This window comes from Manis pentadactyla, chromosome 2, assembly GCF_030020395.1.
Source record: "Manis pentadactyla isolate mManPen7 chromosome 2, mManPen7.hap1, whole genome shotgun sequence".
Lineage (NCBI taxonomy): Eukaryota > Metazoa > Chordata > Mammalia > Pholidota > Manidae > Manis > Manis pentadactyla.
The window spans coordinates 128357943-128372690 of NC_080020.1; the positions used below are offsets into that span (position 1 = coordinate 128357943).

A 14748-nucleotide genomic window follows, 5' to 3' on the forward strand; every position below is an offset into this window, starting at 1 on the left:
CTTCCCAGGAATAACCCTTTCCTTCCTCCACAAGACCTTTTACACCTACCAACAGACCGTATATATGTGTCACACACACTTGCTACCCCCTCAGTCTCCCTTTGGGCAAACCCCAACTTTTCAGTGATAAAACACAGAGTAACTTGGTCAACAGTGACCTCCACAGTTTATATGTAAGTACATATTTAATAAGAAACATTTGTTTATAGCTCTAACGTCAGGGGTTCAAATTGATGCATCTGCAGTTCTCTTGGTCCTTAAAGTTGCAAAATGGCTGCTGTAGCAGCAACCATCACATCCTCAGAACATACTCATTCAATTCTCTTAACAGATAGTTTTTGAGTACCTGTCATGCCCTTGGAATGCATCTATGAATAAAGGAGACATTGTCTTCTTAAATATTAACCCCTCAGAGATTCGAATTGGGGCTGGGTCAAAAAGGTCAGCTCTCCTTTTATTAGGAAGGAAAAATCTTTCCCAGGAGCCCCTCAGTTTGCCTCACATCCTGCTCCTGGCTTCTCTGTTTGGTTGTAGGGGCCAGACTGTGGCCTGTGACTGAGCCTCACTCCACAGGAAGCTCGGAGAGACAGTACCTGGCAAAGTTGAAGGGGTTTGCCACATTGTCTTGGATGATCTCATTCCCAGGGTGGCTGCCCTGAGTACAGTGGGAGTTTGTTAACAAGGGAGGGTTGATGGCCCCACTCGAGAAGGAAATCTGAGTGAGGAGTGCAGAGGATGAAGATGGGGAGACAGAAATACAAAAATGCTTGGATTTTATCTTATGTACAGTTGGAGAACTGGTAACAGGAATGTGGTATCAAGTTTTCTGAACATTTTGTACTTGCAGCAGCTTTGAGGAAGGATTTAGATAAATACACTTTCCTTATCCATTGAGCCTGATTGGATGGTAAATAATAGAAAGGGAAATAAGTGTAGTACTTTATGCAAAATTAATGTAACAGCAGATTTGTGTACACATGATTGCCAAGAAATTTCTTGTAAACACTACCCAGTATTGACATTGGTACCACCTACAGTAGCACTTCTCAAACCACATGTGCAGCAAGTTCTTTTTTATTACCAATTTGTTGTGGACTGGTACTTTTGAAAAATAGGGAAAAATATAATGTGGCCATGTCACATTAGCTAAATAAAAATTCTTAAGTGCTTGCTCTCACTTTTCATGTCCCTCTCCTCATGGGCTGGTCAGCACCTGTCACAGGCCACACTCGGGTCATTACCTTCTGGTTTTCCTACGAACTGGGAAGAGCATAGAACCTAGACATGGGTCCTGATGCTCACCAGTCACATGCATGACCTTGGGCAAGTCACTTAGGTTGTGTCCAATTCACTTCCTCCGTTTATGTAATAGAATGATATCCCTGGTTAGCCTACTTGCCCTGAAAGAATTCTTTGAGATTTAATTAAGCTAACAAAAATCCTTTGTACAGAGCAACCCATATTTAAATAATTAGGTACCATTATTTGCTGTTGCACTTTTAATTCAGGACGGAAAACCATAGTCTCCTTTCAGTTGTGCCAATTAAACACCAGCTCCATTATTAGTAATCCAAGGGCCCCTTTTTGCAGAAACACACTGCTTTCTGTCTCCCCACTGTGCGTGGCAGAGGGCGTCCACAGGAAAGCCCCGGGTGGCTCTGGTGTGCATGCAGGAAGACCAGGAACTGCTGCAGGTTTTCCTGGGAATTCATGGCCCAAGGGGAGGCAGAATGGGGACAGCTGTGTCCGGTGTGTGCAGGAGAGGAGGTAAGGACACCCTCAGTGTGCAGTATTCTTCATGTAAGGCCATCGAGAGGAAGAGAAGGCAGACCAGCAGGTGCAAGGGCGGTTGTTGGAAGGCAGGAAACCGGAAAGGAATGAGAATGGAATAAAGACGCTGTGGAAGAGGGCGGGCTTGCATTCTTGCAACTCAAGGAAGCATTTGACCAGACGTTAACTGCATGTGGTTTTCAGGCCATTGGTGGGGTTTGGTAACAAGTATGTGACATGGGCACAATGGTAGCTAAGATTCTAATGACCAAATGTCCCACGGGCACAAAGCAAAAGTACTTGTACTGAACCGAACGCTGGGGAGATAACTTGCTGGTCACAGCCTTTCCAACCATTTTTTGGCAGGATGGTGGGGAGGATCGTGTGTGTGTGTGTGTGTGACCTGTTTCAGCCTGTTCCGTCTAGCTTCGTTACAGACTTCCCCAGTGGTACTTTTTCATCGTTACCATAGGTGGTAAAGATGCTGGTTTTTTGATGGCTTATTAAAAATAAAACCAACTTAATGTCTTAAGAAGCTTCTGGAGTGGCATCAGAAACTAAATAGAAACTTGTTAGAAAAAATGAAATTAGCATATTTTGAGAATCATTTGTATTGATACTTCATACTTTATTTGAAGCTAATGGAAATTCTTTAGGTCTCATTTCTTTGTTTAAAGTCATTAGCCTCAAAACTTCACTGGGTCTCTGTTTCACATTGTGAGTGGTATTTTTTTCATCTTGGAATATGGAAAATGTTTTCGGTAAGAAGTAATACACTGTTAGTCTCTATATACGCCTTATATTAAAATGGTCTGACAGTTCGTTTATATAAAACATGCTCCAACTATCAAACAAAAGCAAATAGAATTATGTTAAGCCTTGTTATTCTTGTACTTTCCAAATCCTTATGCAGCCAGAGGCTTAGCCTAATTTATTAGAGCAACACTGTCCAGTAGAAATAAAACGTAAGTCATAAACATAATTTAAATTTTTCCAATAGCCATACTTAAGGGCATAAAAAGAAATTAGTTTTAATATGTCTTGGCCCAGTATATCCAAAATGTTACCACATCAACATGTAACACATTTCAAAATTAAAATATTTACTCTTTTCTTACTGGTTTTTTTTTTTTGGAAATCTGGTGTGTAATCCCCTTTAGAGCACAGTTCAGTTTGCACTCTGCACTGTTTGCCTGGCTTTCATTCTCTAACTCAAGGATTGGCACACTTTTCCTGTAACTGGCAAGCTGGTAACTATTTTAGGCTTTGCCTTTGTTGTGTGAAAGCAGTCACAGACAATGCATGGCTGTGTTCCAAGAAAACTTTATTTACGAAAACAGGTGGCAGGCCGGATGTGGCTCGGAGCCTGTAGTTTGCTAACCCCTGCTCTAACTAAATATATTGTCTCATGTGAGTTTGCGTCCTCACAAGTTGATTTCTGCTTTGGTTTAAAGTCTGTTACCAAGATAGCTATTGTGATGAATTTCATTCAAGAATATTCAGGAAAAGTGGATCAGGAAACAGAGTCCATTGTGAAATAATGAAAATTTTGGAACTGCAGGAGCTCCCCCAACCACCACCTGCCACTGAACTTGGACCTTGCAGGACGAGCAGTGCCTCGTGGCTCTTAGCACTGGCTTGGTCGCACTCTGCACTCTGGCAGGAGCTTTGTGACCATAGATAAATTAATTAACCTCGCTGCCTCGGGCTGTGCTTCTGTGAAATGGGGGTGTTGGGAATCCCTACTTCATAGCATGGCTAAGATGAAAAGTGAACATTAAAAAATAAAAAGCATGGCGCCTGGCACATAAGCCCTTGTTGCTCACTAGCCTTTGTTTTGCTGCTCCCCTGCTGGGAATATCACTGGTACCCACGTAGTGTTCCTAACTGATGCTAGGGCCACTGCCACCATGCAGATTTACAAATACAGTTATTGGACCAGGCGTGCTTCAACCTGGTCAGCCACGCAGCTGATCTAGCGGCTCCTCCCCTCGGTGTCATGTGGAACTGGGCCCTGATCAGTAGAGGAGCTCCTGCAGAGCCTGCAGGGCTTCTGAGATGAGAACAAGTTGGGCTTCTGTTGCTCCTCACTTCCGGTACCTGCCCTCACATTCTTTGCACCTGTTCAATGAAAATACTAATGGCTGCCTGCTCATCTCACAGGCTGGTAGAGACCCTATCTTTATGTGATGTACTTTGGAAATTACAAAGTGCTCTGCAAAGGTTAGCTAATAAATAGTATTTCCTGAGTGCTGGCCTCTTCAGTGTACATCATGCATTTAATTTGACTGCCGTGAGCTGATGTAATTCACAGGATGGATGTAAGGATTTGGAGGGATTCGAGTAGAATGCTTATTTAAATTCATTGGTGGAAATGTCCCTGTTCAAAGAGTAAGTAGCTGCTTTTTTATTAAATTGGTTTAAGGTACAGTGTTTATCATAACCCATCCCTTTAGACTTCTAGCCTTCATTAAGTGACCTTGTTATATAGTATGACAGATAAACTCATGAATTTCCATGGTCTAACATCTAGAACAAATCGAAAACTGGCAGCATTAAAATCACTTGTCTTCTCAGTAATTACTTTCTGACTGATAGATTAAAGTATTGAACTAGCATAGACTCTGTGTATAAACTGGGAGCCGAGGGGGTCCTGCTCTGTGACTGTTCATAGAGCGAAAGCCTGTCTCACAGGTAAGAATCTCAATCTCAGTAACCACGTGTCCTTAGAGGTTGGATGGGTCCGACGAGGTTCCAAAACTTCATGTGGGAGTAAGCACCTTGCAGTTCTGTGCTGTGCACTGCCGGCCATGAGGGTAGAGGACTGCATTCACCTCGAAACGGGGTGCCTGGGGGCCAAGGATGGAGGCATTGGTAGGAAATGGGTGTGGGAACTCCATGGTCTCACATTATTTCCTTTCATTCAGTAAGAGCTGAATTAGAAAACCAACTACATGCTCCTCTGTAGGGAGCTGGTTTACATGCATTCTAGTAATGATGTTACTGTGCGGCTGTGGGCAGAAGACCACAGGAGACCCACATGTCCTAACAGGGAACTCAAAAGTTCCATTAGGTGAAAAGAGCAAAGAGTGGAACATGCTTTTGCTTTTTTTTTTTTTTTTTAAAGCAGTGTGTTTATCTGTGTGTGCATGTGAGTGTGTGTGACATGCATACAATCAAATACTTACACATGCATAGAACATGTCTGGAAGGAAAGACTTGAGAGACTGGCAACCGTGGTTTCTCCAGGACAGCCATGCAGTTTTCACTATGTGCTCTATTTTTCTGGTTTAAAAAACATCTTGGTGTGCATTCTTTCATTTAATGATGACTTAATGGAGAAGGTGAGACAACTTTTATCTCCTTATATCTTTTATTTCTGTCTCATTAAACTGCATATTGAAAAGCTACTACACCATACCTTGCAATTGAACCATTTGTTATGGAAACACATTCCAGTTTTGTCATATAACTATTTGAAAAAATAACTGGGTATTGAACTGTTTGGGGAATATTCTTTAGAAACACATTGTGAGGACTGCTTGGACCTTGTGGTTGGCATCCTTTAGAGTGACAGTTCAGCCAGCGTCAGAACTGAGTTCTGCCGTTTTCATGAAAGTAAATCAAATGTAGTTGAATGGAATTCATCTCATTCAGGTTTTCTTGAACAATTCTGGCTCCACCAGTGAGAAACCTGGCTCCCACCATTTGCCATCCATTTATTTAATTATATAGTCGTACCAGAATTGTTACCTCCCAGAGGAATTAGCTTCATCAGCTCCAGAACAGGGCTTATATGCAGCTCCTTCGGCCTTGAATCTTATTGATTCCATATCCTGAGATAGTGAAGTCAGCCCCTTCCCCTTCTCTCTCCCCCCATCCTTCAGTGAGGTCATTTCATACAGACGAAATACATTTAATTTATTTTGTGTAGCAGTCTGCATTTCCTGGGATTCTCCAAGGTTCACTCTTGTGCTGTAAAGTTCTACTGATTTTGATAAATGCATCATACCATGTATCCAGTGTTACAGCATCATACAGATTAGTTTCACCAGCCTGAAATTTCTTGTTTCTTTACTTATTCATCCCTCCCGCTAAGCCCCTGGCAGCCATTGAGCTATTGTCCCTGTAGCTTTGCCTGTGTCCTGTAATTGGAATCAGTTATATAACATCCTATAATTGGAATCCAGTTGTTACATATGCCCATTTCAGACTGTGTTCACTGAGCAGTATGTATTTAAGGTTCCTCCGTACTTTGGGGCGGTGTGGCGGGGGAGGCTTGATAGCTTTTTTTTAAATCTGAATAATGTCCCATTGTATGGGTGTACCACAGTTTCTTTGTCCATTCACCTATTGAAGGATATCCTGATTGCTTCCAGTTTTTGATGGTTATGAATAAAACTGTTTATAAGCATTCACCTGCAGGTTTTTGTGTGGACATGTGTTCAACTCAGTTGGGTAAATACATAGGGAGCAGGATTGCTGGATTGTATGTTAAGACTATCTTTAGCTTTCTAAGAAATAGTCTTCCAGTTGGGCTGTATCAGTTTTCATCTCAGCAGCTATGAATTAGAGTTCCACAGCTCGCCATCACTGGGTATTTTCGGTTTTCTGGATTTAATCACTCTCATTGGTGTGTAGTTGATATCTCATTTCAGTTTGCAGTTTCCTAAGACAACTGCTATTGAGCGTCTTTCTATATGCTTATTAGCCATCCCTATATCTTCTTTGATGATATCTGTTCAGATCTTTTCTGCTTTTTTTAAATCAGATGGTTTTCATATTGTTGAGTACTAAGTGTTCTTTGTGTATTTCGGATAGAACCTTTTTTCAGATATGTGTTGTTCAAATATTTTCCCAGTGTGCTACACGCCTTTTTCATTGTGTTCACGTCTTTCAGAGTTGTTAATTTTAACAAAGTCCAACCTACCAGTTTCTCCTTTCATGTACTGTGTTTTGATATTTCTAAGTCATCACCAAACAAGTACATTAGAAACAGTCTTAAATAGAATCAAATTTTTAAACAGTTCTAAACAATTTGTGCAATTACAAGAGTGTAAACGTTTACATACTTGATGTGTCAGGTCCAATGGTAGCCAGTTTAATGAGAAATTAAAATTCAGTTCCTTCCCTGAAAGAATTTGTAATTTAGTAGGGAGTTCACATGGATATGTCTGATGAACATGTAAAAAGTGTGTGACATGAGGAAGAGCACGGGCAAGGTCACGTAAGGCAAGAACAGCATGTGCTGCCAAGGGAGGGAGCCATCACAGTGGCATCAGTCAGATGCATGAGGAGCAATTTTATTGAGGGTGCGTTTGGGAGACCCCTAAGACACCAAACTCAGTAGAGACCGGGAGAGACTATTTCAGGCCGAGAGGCTTGCTGCAGCTAAGGTAAAACAGAAAGTGAGGGTTTTAGTCAAGAAACAGATCTGTAGTTTGACTAAAATGTCAGATATATGTAGGTGTGTATTGACCGGTAAGTTATGTTGGACCGTACCACAGGGGCCTTGGGCATGAAATTGAAGCCTTTGTCTTAATTTGTCATGTGCTGGAGATTGTGAACACGGGGATGAAATGGCTAAAACTACGCATCAGAAAGGTTTTGTCCACGTGTGTGTGCACGTATGTGAATGTTGTTTATGTTCCGATTCTTCCTTTTCCGTTAAGTAGTTGGGGTTTGTGAGGTGAGCACACAGCTTCCAGCTGTCACAGAGCTCGGCTTTCGTTGCCCAGGCTAGTGACCGTACTTGGCCAGGACGGGTGTAGCGGGAGGGCAGTACCTGGGGAGTGAGAATCCCCCTTCTCTGTAGTCTGACCTGCAGGATTGACTCCCAGCGTTTGTAGCCATGTTGCCTGTTTCTCCCCTGGGAAGGGGTTGCCTCTTCTCCCGGGGAAATTAGTTGCTGCCTCGGAGCTCCAAATGGGAAAATAAACAAGAGGCAGCAACTGTGTGAAATGTTTAACAGGCCAGGAATTAAATGACTGATGCAAGTACAAAGAGCCTTTGTGGCTTGTTTAATGGGCTTTTGTTTACTCTCTGTTCAAGGTCAGGAAAATTATATTCCTGCTTTAGTAACTGTGCTTTTGAAAAGTGCTTTTGTTCAAAGTATGATAAACTTCTATCCAATATTTAACCACTTCTGAGAGAGTGATGTAGCAAACACAGCAAATAAGATTGAGAGGCCTTGTACCTCTTTAATTTTTTTAAGTAGTAACAAGTGAGGACAGGAGTCCCATTGTAAGATTTTATCAGTCAGTAGAGGGCTGGGAATGATACTTTATTAGCATAACACAATCGACTTTTAATAAGCTCTTCTGGAGTCTTTGGCTTCATAAGGTTGGAGAAGTTATATGAAAGGTGAAGTTGGTTGGTTTGTGTTTAAAGTTGACTAGGGCAAAGACATATCTATCCTACATAATGAAAATGCAAATACACATCTACCTTACATAAAATGTAAAATTTTAAGTCTTCTCTGTAGGGTTGTTGGCAGCGTCTCTCCCCAACTAGGCAATATTTACTTACCAGAATAAAGAATCATGTAATGGTTCTTTTTACTGAAGAACCAATTTGCTTTATGTTTCTTAGGATGCTGAGACTAATCCTTCATAGTGTATAGATTGTATAAAAGATCCTTCAGGTGCAGACCTAATATGTATGTAAATAAAGTTGGAAATATTTCACATAAAGTAGGTCAGGATCCATTTAAAAATGATGAGGAAAAAGTGGAACCAGTCCTGGGTGGGGAGGGGTCTGAGTCTTACCAGACAAAAAAGTTTAAATTTGTTTCCTTAAGTTACTATGTGAGGGCGATAAAACATCGGTTAGTGTGATGCACCGACCTCGTGTTTGGTCTCTGTGTTCCGGGATGCGAGGGCTCCTGCGTGTGGTGCTCTAAGCAGACTGGAGCGTTTGTCGGGTCAGAGCAGGGACCAGGTATGCTCTGGTATATTCCTGGATGGTTGCTTCATCTACGGGAGTTCTTAATAAATACTTGTGATTAAAGTAATAAGTAATGTGTACTTTGACCTAATCTATAAGACATTGTGATCTAAGACAGGTGATTAGTTTTTAGATTTTGAGTAAATTAAGTACATTTCCGAAAGAGGAAGGGACCCATTCTAGATACATAGCCAGTGTTCAGAAGCACCTGAATGAGTTATCAAGTTGCATTTGTTAGGAAAGCCAAAGTGGTCATTGTTAAATGTATTGTCACGGGGCTCATTCCACAGGATGCAGCTAAGTGTGTTGCAAGTGTGTCCCTCTGTCCACTGACGTGCATTGACTCTTCTCAAAGGCCCACCCCTGGCAGGTTTCCAAGGAGAGAAGAGACGCCAGTGGAGTTGTAACCACACGTGAGTCAAAGAATGTTTAGATTCTCTGTTAACTGAGGCTGAGATGCAGAATAAGGATGTTGTCAGCCTTTCATTATCTGTGTTAATGGGACCTCAGCAATCAGAGGTTTGCTCAGAGTTGGCCATTTGATATTCCAAAAAGTTCCCTCTGTTCACCAGTTACTTCCAAATACAAGTATTTGCCTGACCTCACAGTGTTCTGATATACACTGCTATGGCCCTTAATTGTAACTTGTCACCTGTGTTTAGACCCAGTCGGCACCTGCAGGTTGTTTCCTAAGGCCCTTCCTCCCTGTTCCCACTAGAGTGGGTACTGCTGGGAATGCTACAATATTCGGCACCTTCTCTGCCCGGATGCCATCTTTTCCTAATAAAGTTTCCAGCACATCTTTTGAGAAGTATATCCTATGGAAATAATGCCCTTGATTTTTACAACATTACTCAGTAGGAAAATATACTTTGACGTGTACTCATTTGATTCACGTACTAGTTTTCAAGAATGCTAAGCTCTTTGAGATACACTTTCCTAATTGTTTAATTAAAGCAAATGTTAAAACTGGTTTGAATAGGTCATCTAGCCTTGCTGGCTTCCAGGTTCCTCATGTACAACATAGAAGAAGAATAATACCCAGCTCGCACAATCAGCATTTCTGTGTTAAAAGTGCTGTTAGAATTGAAGGCTTGCTATCACTGCTTAACACATGTCAACCAAAGAGACATGGTTCCTGAAAGGCTGCTGTCTTGCATGAATTTGAAAGTCCATGTGTATAAGCAATAATAGCTCTTTGAGGGTAGAATAATAGGATTCTTCTAAAAGAAATTATTAATGTTTCTACATTATATTTTATGACTATCTTAGACTTTAAAAATAACACATACCCCTTAAAGGAATAGAGATATCTGTTGATCAACATCTATGAAGAGCCATTCAAATAGTAAGGCAAAATAAAATGCCTGGTCAACGACAGTTATTATTGAGAATTCAATTTACCTTGGAGCTTCCTGTTAGCCAAGGCAAGAGGGGGAATGCAATGCATTGTCTACTGTTTCCTCTTTTAATCACTATTTATGTTCAGTTTAGCCTGCTGTAATTCCTCTTAGGCACGAGGTAGGGCATAAGTAAATTACCGTGAGTTATGTAGTTGGCAATTTACAAATGCATTTGACAAAGTATGTCATTTTTTACTCTCAAACCAGATTTTTAAAAATTGATCTCATAGATGCATGTTAAATTGTATTACATACCAACAGATGACAGAATGAAATTAAGAATCAGTCATGTGCCAGCCTACCTCCTCATCTAGCTTGTCCTCCCCTCTCAGAGTGATAATATATTATACATTTGTCTCTCTCCAGGACACTCACCTGAGCAGGAGTGCTGGATTTCTCTACCGTCACCCCACTTGGTTCCTTGCAGATGTGCTCCATCAGTGTGTGTGACCTTTGTCGTCAGAGTAGAGAGCAGTCCCTTCTCCCTAACGTCCTGGCTGGCCCCCATCAAACCCCAAGGGCTTCCATGTGGCAGGCTGCACCCTCACCCCTACCCCCTCTTTCTGAGCGCTTCTCAGGGTTCTTGGGCAGGTTTCTGTAAGATCTCAGGTGATGAAAAATCCAAGAACAATGAGGTTCCATAGATTATAAAGTCACTCTATTTTCTTTTAATTAAGTAAGCACAGATTGAATGTACTATAAACAGGTGACTTTTCACATTCATGGTCATACTTCTCTTTATGCAGTATTTATGAAGTTAGGAAGGTTAGGTAATGCTCAGAGTAATCAGATTCATTACCACATAAATGCATTGATGTCTGTCTTTTTGTCATAAAGCACCTGCCCTGCCCTGCGTCCCTATTTGACAGCACTTCTGTTGCCTTGTATTTTGATTGTAAGCTGCAGTAGGTAGGGCTGGCTTGTAATTGACTTTCGCAGAGGTTTTAGCATGCTCTTTCATCAGTTATTTATTTTGCCTTTACATTCTGAAATCTTGGTTTTTGAGATTGTAGAAAAAAAGTTTTCCAATTTTCTTTTTTGTAGAGTAAAAAGACCTCAAACTCAGTATATTTAATCTTACCTCCAGGAGTCACACCTTCTCTGGCATCCATCCTTCCTTGTCCATTTTAAGTACCTCCATGTCTCTGGCATTTGACATGTTTTTAAAAATAGCTTTATTGAGATATAAGTCACATACCATACAGTTGGTTGATTTAAAGTGTACAATTTGATGGTTTTTCATCTATCCATAGATAGATGACACCGTCACCATAGTTCATTTCAGAATATTTTCATCACCTCAAAAAGAAACCCCTTCCTTTTGGCTTCCCCCTGTCCCCCACACCCCCACCCCGCCCGTATTGCCATCCCTTCCACCAGCTCTAAGCATGGGCCACCACCCTACTTTCTGTCTCTGTAGAACTCCCTGTTCTGGAAGATTCCTATGAGTGGAATCATGTAATATGTGGTCTTTTGTGGCTGGCTTCCTTTGCTTAGTATAATGTTTTCGGGGCTCATCAGTGTCAGGCGTGTGCCAGTGCTGCATCTCCTGTTTATAAAGGAAGGGTTCCATTGTGTGGGTATATATACTAACTACATTTTGTTTGACCATTCATTTGTTGGTGGACATTTGGTTTCTATTTTAAAGGCCCCCCACAGCAACTTCTCACCTGCTCCTCCCGCTTCTCTTTGCCTCTTTGTTGCAGGACCTCTAGAATCCATTCTGTATATGAGTTTTTACCTTGTAAAAATACTGTTTTAAACATCTCCAAAGATACATAGCCATACAGAAAAACATTCATGTTGCATATATGTGATTGTTTCCTTTTAATGCAGCATGATTTTTTTTTCCTCCCCTCTTTCCTTAGCTGTCTTCTTCCCACCACCCCTAACAGTACCCCCTCACTCAGTAACAACCTAATGCATGTCTTCCTGTGCTCTTCTGCATATAAATATATAGACATATATTCCTGCACCTACATGTAAATAGAGCGAGGGGTGTTTTGGTGCAGTTGTCATTTCACAAAAAAGATTTTTGTAAAATGTTAAACATTATCTTTTCTCACCCTGCAAAAGGCCTGAGAGTCAACTAGTGCATCTTTAATTTGGTCTTGTTTTTTAATAGCTACATAATATTTCACGATGTGTATGATACCAAAATATACTCGGCCATGTTTCCAGTTTTGCCACAGCTGACAAGGAGGACCTACAGGACAGGTCTGACCACGTTCATTGCTTGCTCTGAGCCTCCACAGGCTCTTTACCTTGGAAACAGTTGTCAGAGTGAGTGTGGAGGTCCCCGCCCATCCGGGCCCCTCTCCAGCTCCTCCCGCCACCATCCGCATCCCAGACCACTGACTGAACATGCCGGCTGCTGCTTCTACCTCTTGGCTTTGGGTGGTGCTGGGTCCTCTGTGCAGAATGCCCCTTTCTCACTTGGGGTGAAAGTTCGCTGTAAGAGCCCAAACTCCGTGTCTCATCTGGGTTTAAATCCACATGACTCCCAAACCATCTCGGTGCTTTTACTTCTGTGTTCCCAAGGGACTTAATTTTCATTTTCACTGTGGTTTTTATATTAGGCTCTCTACTATACAGGCAGTGATGTTTGTCATACCTGTCACCCTTTTATGTTGCAGGGTTCTTGGGGAAACATTCAGCCCTGTGAGGCTGTGCATGTGTGCAGATAGGACTTACATGGGAAATCTCTGTACCTTCCTCTTAATGTTGCTGCGAACCTAAAACTGCTATGAAAAAAGAAATCAAATCTTAAAAGCAAAATGATTTACAGAGTGAGTAGAAAGATTAGTGGTGGCCAGGGTTTTGGGGAGATAGAGGTGAACAGGAGGAGCACAGAGGGTATTAGGGCAGTGAAAGTCCTCTGTCGGATCTCTCATGGTGGTGGTCTGTGTCATGGCACATCCAGTCCCTTAGCATGTACATCATCAAGAGTGGACCCTAGTGTGACCTGTGGGCTCAGGGTAATAATGAGGCATCAATACAGGCTTACCAATTGTAAAAGATGCACCACTCTGGTGGGGACGTTAATTAAAGAAAAAATAGCATCTAGCCCCCACCTTTTTTTTTTTTAATCCTCCCCACGTGTGAACCACAAGGCCTGGCAAATAGTAGTAGGTATTTAGTACTTTAATATTCAGTAAACGGATCAAGATCAGACTCTATGGCTGTTACTTCCCAAATCCAACCTTTTTTGTCGCCGTGAAAACTTCACTGCTAGTGCTCCACAGACAGGCTCTGTCAGCGTGAATCCAGTTCTGGAAAACTAGTGTCCAGTGAAGACTGGAGTGTGTTAGTGAGTTTTGCAAGGGAAATGCCTTTCCATTGTGACTTGGCCAGCCCCTAGCTGTGTTATCTTTGAACGTTAAATTCACCAGAAAAGGAGGTTGAAGCTAAAAAGAGAGGCAGCAATGGAAGTACAAGGCTACCCCCCTCGTGATGGCAGTGTGGGTTGCCCGTAGCGACAATCTGCCTATAGATCCCCCTTCCCCTGGTTAAATTACGGTGAAGAGGCAGAAACACAATCGCAATGGGAGCCTGGAAAGAGCGGCTGCTCCGGGTGGCTCCCTCCCGCCCTGCCTGGGCTGTATGAAATCCTGCAACCACACCACACTAATTAGCCCAAGAATGGAAGGGGTTGTCATGGTGACCGAGCACTTTTTAAAGCACAGGAATGGTGTTCATTATTGTTCAGTGTCTTTAGCTGTGGCCGAAAGGTCAGTGTGGCAGTAGTTTTCCATATGAATTTTGGCCCGGGAGCCCGGCCGATGGTGGGATGTTCCCCGGAGAGACTGGAAGATGGTAAGCGCGGGCGAGCTTTCTGGGTGGGGTGACCCTTTAGTAATATTTTTTAGAACGTTTTAATAACAAGTGCCAAACTAAAGGTATTGTGTGGACTTTGTTAAAGAGAGATTGGAAGGGAAGGAACTGGGAAAAACATTTATGGGCCAGGAATGGTGAAAGTTTGAGAGCGATTTGGAAAGGTCTTAGAGCATCAAATTAGTAGTTTCTCTGATTGTGAATTTAACCAAGTTGACTAAGTCTGATCCTTTATTCAGGGTTTGTTTTATATTAGCTCTCCACTATTCTTTGTAGATTGCTACTGGTCAGATTGTATTCCCAAATAAATATAACAGAAGCATTTTAGCCAAATACCTTCAGAATAGTTGCTTCTCTCCATTTTTTAATCCAAGGGTAAGGTTTAAGAGTAACCAACAATAATTCTGTTGTCTTATTTTTATGGATTTCTTACTTTTCTAAGGATATGTTAAATAATCCAGCCTGAAAACCAGTGAGACGCAATTCTTTGGATGTTTGCCCTAATTTATTGGTTATATTTGGGTAGAATCCTGCTGAGTAAAGACAAGTTTGGCCACAGTGTTTGCAGAAGAAACTAAATAGCAGTCAGCCTGCTGGAGAGGATGGCAGCTATCCCACCAAAAGCTGAAGGGAGATTTGCAGAGCATTCTTTAAATTTCTTTTTGCTGGTTTGGGAAGCGTACAGAACAACATGGCTTTAAGCCTGATTTTGTGTTATTGACTTTTTTTAAGGATCCCAGATTTAAGCCACATTACTCTTTTTTGCCCTATTTAACATTGTACTTATGTCCTCTGG

The 14748-nt window shown here is 41.8% G+C and overlaps 1 protein-coding gene across 1 annotated transcript in view; it reads left to right on the forward strand.

Moving 5' to 3' along the window:
* The window catches only part of MYO10 (myosin X), a 210736-nt gene that overhangs the window by 159424 nt on the left and 36564 nt on the right, over window positions 1-14748 (forward strand). The gene's annotated exons all lie outside the window — the stretch shown is intronic.